The following is a 5,091-nucleotide window of genomic DNA, read 5'->3' as shown; positions in this document are numbered from 1 at the left end:
GATCAGCATTACCTACATGTGTGAAGTTCATTGAGACCTTTTTGTTCTTCAGTATATTCATTTTTTGATGCATGAGTCAAGTAGAGCAGTGCTCCTTAACTTTTTTTTGTCTTTCATATGTTTTGGGTCAAATGTTTATGGAAAAACAGTGAATTTATTATAAATGAAATCCAAAAGAATTGTATTCTTTGTATGATGGGATTGAAATACCATAAAAGCACAATAAGTCAATGAGTATGAAATATCTTCCTCTGGAATACTTGATGCTGATTGGTCAATGGTGGCATTTCTGCGGTATTTATATATATATATATATATATATATATATATATATATATATATATATATATATATATATATATATATATATATTTATATAATGATCACTAAACCGTATATATCCCGCATCTCTGCATGTATCACCATGCAGTATCTTTCTTCACACATACGAAAATTATTTAAACTCAAATTAATAATTCATGTCCATTATGTAAGAAAGGAAAAATAACAGTTTATTTCTCAATAATGACCTGCTGACTACAAATTTCTCCCCACTTGATGCATGCTATTTCACACAGTATTTTTAAAAATACAATAAGCAGTGTTATATAGCTACTGCACAGTATGCAGTAAAGTAAATTCCATTTTGAAAACAGCTATCAACTGCAGTACTGGCCACAATAGCTATAGAGTGGACAGAGAGATGATGGGGAAGACAGTGAGGAAATGCTGCAGAGGTCTGACCCCCCCATCCCCCGTCTGTGACAACGGCCTACCAGCACTGCCACACCATTACATAACACTACTGCAGAGAGAGGGAGAGAGAGAGGGAGAGGAGGTAATAAATCACACAGAGACACACTGCAGGATTCTCCACACCTTCAGCTGCAGTACATACAACCATTTCACACCGGAATGACAACAGACAGCATTTTGGACATACTATGTATGTTCATTCTTAAAATGCTCATTTATGTGACGTAGCTGCTGACTCAAGCAGTATTGTGTGCAATTGTATGGTGTGCAATTGTAACAGCCCTTAGACACACCTGAACAACACAAACACATCCGTCAGCATCTGTGTGAAACATGTGTGAGTGAGTTTGTCGATGAAGAAGCAGGACAAGATGAAGCCGCAATGTACGCTTACGTGTTTATATGATTTCATAACTACAGTTCAGTACAACCCTGAGGCAAAATGAAGATGAAAAGGGGATTCCTTAGTGTGCAGATGAATGGAGGAGAGCGTTGTGGAATGAATAACAAGTAATTTATGCAAGCATGACTGCTCAAATCATCTGGGTAAGCTTCTCCTGGATACAGAGTGGGAACATGGGAGAAAATAGAAAGAACTGGAGCTTTACATTTACTTAAGCAAGCATTAGTGGCTTTTGCCTGAGCAAAATTCATCGTCATGAGGGAAGGATGTTGTGGGTGGTTGCACTGATCTGCCGGCGATTTGATTTCGCCCGGCAACTCAGTCTGGAAACCCGTGCATTCATTTCTACTGTGGCTGTTACACTTTTGCAGGAACCAATCATAGACTGGCTTATCCACCTTGCTCACTGTTGGCTCACTAAACAAATCACTCGAGTGGGTGTAAATACCACTCACTTTCATGTTTTTTTTGCACATCCTGCAAAAATCACTCGATGCCATTGCTGCTTCTGCAAACCGCTGATCAATGCTACAAACCAATACAAACTAAACCTGTCTGGAGTTTTGATTGGTTGAAGGATTATCCAATTGCGTGAATAATGCTCGTTGATCACGCCTCTTGTGCAGTAGAAAATACATACAGACTCTCCAGACCAATGTTCAATTTTAAATTGAGCTTAGTCTGGTGATAGCCAGACAAGGCTTGATCCCCTCTGAAGGACAACAAAATAAGATGTTGGGGGGGTCAAAGAAAGTAGTCTCCAATATTGCCAATTGGCTACCATTCTTGCTGCAAGGAGGTACTGCAAGCATCTAAAGGCTTTTCTCCATTTGAACTCCTGTATTGATGGCGGGTCCAAGGGCCTGTGGAAAATCTGGGAGGCTACTTCGCCTGAAGAGACGACGAAGTCTGAGAAGGGCATCATCCAGTATGACCTTGAGATGAGAGACCACTTAGAGAGCTACAAAGAGAGAGAAACTCCAACAGACACAGAAGACATGGTACAACACGCCACATCCCAAGAACTGCAACCTGAACAAAAGGTTCTGTTACTGCTCCCAACATCTACGAACAAACTGCTGATGAGGTGGCAAGGAACCTACAGTGTGATTCGCAAGATGGGACCAGTGACATATAGGATTCATCACCCCAACAAAGGCAAGGCTACACAGACTTACCACATGAAGGAGTGAAAATAGCCACCCAGCAAACCTGAAACATTGCTGCTGATTCGTGTAGTGGAAGAGGATCAGGAGGACGAACAACCAGAACCAAAGGTGAGAGAGCCAGCACAGCCAGTGGTGTTGATTTGTTTCACTTGGAAGAGTCCAAACAGGCTGAGCTTCACCACCTTCTGGATCATTCCCCCTCGATGTTCTGTCAGAGGCCTAGGTGGACGAACCTGGTACATCAAATCCACCTTCTAGATCTGACACCTTCCAGACAGAGGACATATCAAGTACTGGGGAGGCTGGAGGCACCCCTGAGAGCAGAGATTTTAAGATGATGCTGGAGTTGGGAGTTATTGAATCCTCCAAGAGTGGAGCAGCCCAATTTTTATCGTCCCTAAGAAAGATGACAATTTACTCATCTGCACTGACTTCAGAAAGCTGAATGCCCAGTCAAGATTTTACGCATACCCAATGCCACACATTGATGGTTTTCTGGAAAGGATCGGCCAAGCCAAGTATATCACAACATTGGACTTATGCAAAGGGTATTGGCAAGTACCCCTGGAGGAGGCACCCAGACCCTACAATGCATTCCAGACCCCGCTGGGGGTTATTTCAATTCACTGTTTTACCTTTCAGGCTGCACGGGGTACCCACAACTTTCCAAAATCTGATGGAACAAGTCCCCCGATGCTGTGAAGATTGGTCAGCAGCTTACCTGGATAATGTTGTCATATACAGTATGACCCATAGACCCTTAGCAAGATCCAAGAGTCTTTAAATGTGGCCAAATGTGAGTGGGTTAAATCTGAGACCAACTACCTTGGTTACCACCTGGGAAATGGAGAGCTGAATCCTCAATTGGACAAGGTAGATGCTGTTCGACATGGCCCAAGACAAAGGACAAAGAAGGAGGTCCGATCCTCCTTCGGACTGGTGGGGTGGTATTGACATTTCATCCTCAACTTCTCCACTACTGTCGTCCCATTGTCTAACCTGCTTTGTAAAAACGTCAAGAACCCAATCTTCTGTACTGAGGAGTGTGAGGGAGCCTTTAACACCCTGAAGGAATGGATGTTATCACACAATCTTCAAAAGCCCACCAAGGAGTTTATCGTCCAAGTAGATGCTTCATATGTGGGGATTGGAGCAGTCCTGGCCCAAGGAGATGCGGACAAAGTTAGATATCAACCTTGCCCCCAGAACAAGATAGCTGACAACCTGTCTCTGTATCCGGTCAGTTCGCAGTCTGAAGAGGGGGGAAGTGATGTGATGAAGTGACCTGTCCCTGTTAGTTAGCTAAGCACTTACACACACCTCATCTTACCTCATTCCTCCGTTCCCTGCTAAGGCGATGCACACGCACGCCGTTAGCACGCTGGTTTTAACACACACAAACCAATTCACTCCATTTCCATCCCCGACAGCAATCCACACTGTGCATAACAACACATAGATACTGGAGTTGTCTTTCGTTTTTTTTCTTTATTTTTCGTTTTGTTTTGTTAATACTTATTTGTGTTCTGTGTTTGTAAGCGTCTGTGTAGTCAGTCTTTCTTGTTGCTTTTCCTCCATCGGCTGGCCAAATCCGATCGCCACCCAGCGGTCTGGTCAGTGTTGCGTTGCATTGGTGTTGCACATGTTTACTAAAAGGCCTTTTACATGCTAAAAAATGTATGAACTTAATCAGATGGTAGAAGGCATGCGTAAGACTGTGTACAAAAGGTTTTTCTTGTTGATAATTAAGAGGCCATAAAAATATGAGGAAGTACTGTACAGGCATGAATTTGTATTTTCTTCAGCCTGAGGCTTATTCATTTCACTTTCTGGTATGAAAGGGCCTTAAAATTTGTTTTTAAAAAACAAGCAAGCCCAGCCCAGGTGAGAAAAGGTAACACAAAACTAACGTGACACACTATTTTCCATAATAAGTAACCAAAACAATTAGTTACCTTTTTAAAGGAAAATAATGTCAGCATACACCACTAAAAGAAAGCAAAAAAAGTGCTAAACACAGCAAGTTGGTAAAACAAGGCTGCAGCTGTAGAGAGGTGACCTGATAGATCAGAAGCTCTGCAGTAATAAATGAGAACAAATGCAGAGTAAGGCCTGCATTACCTTCAAGGAAGTACAAGTGTTTGTGTGCGTGCGTCATTCTGGGGCCATGGGGCGAGATCTGTACATAAACAGCCTTTCAAATCTCTCTCTAGGCTGAAGATTCAGCAGGTGCTGTGAATAAAATGCACACCAACACAAACATAGTCGCCATGTCAATAATAAAACTGCACCTGTGATGGATGTGCTTTCACCCAATAGCATTCATAAATTACAGGTTATAATTAGGTTGATCATTTTACCAGGACATGAAGTCCTGCTCAAAATATATTTTAATATTGGAAATTAATTTTATCGCCCCCTGAAGTATACTTCGTAATACATTTGGCATTTGAAGGTTTAAACAAAATCCATTTCTGTTGCCTCTCTGTTTACATATATTTAAGTAAATCTGAAATGTCCATCATATACGGAGCATCATTTTTGTTTCATCTTTATTTTCATATAAAAAAAAAAAAAAGTTTTGATGCTGTATCTTTAAAAATTCAATATTAACCTTTGAAAAGTATAACACTCTTTTTTTTATCCTAAAGAAAATGTTTTTAGCAATAATTCACAAAACAAAAACCCTCACTGAACAGAAGACAAATAAAAATGATCAACTTTACCCCTGTGGAAATTTATTGAGGCCATTTTGTTGAGGCT

The sequence above is a fragment of the Chanodichthys erythropterus genome, chromosome 7, assembly GCF_024489055.1.
Source record: "Chanodichthys erythropterus isolate Z2021 chromosome 7, ASM2448905v1, whole genome shotgun sequence".
Lineage (NCBI taxonomy): Eukaryota > Metazoa > Chordata > Actinopteri > Cypriniformes > Xenocyprididae > Chanodichthys > Chanodichthys erythropterus.
Note: the sequence above shows the minus strand (reverse complement) of the source record.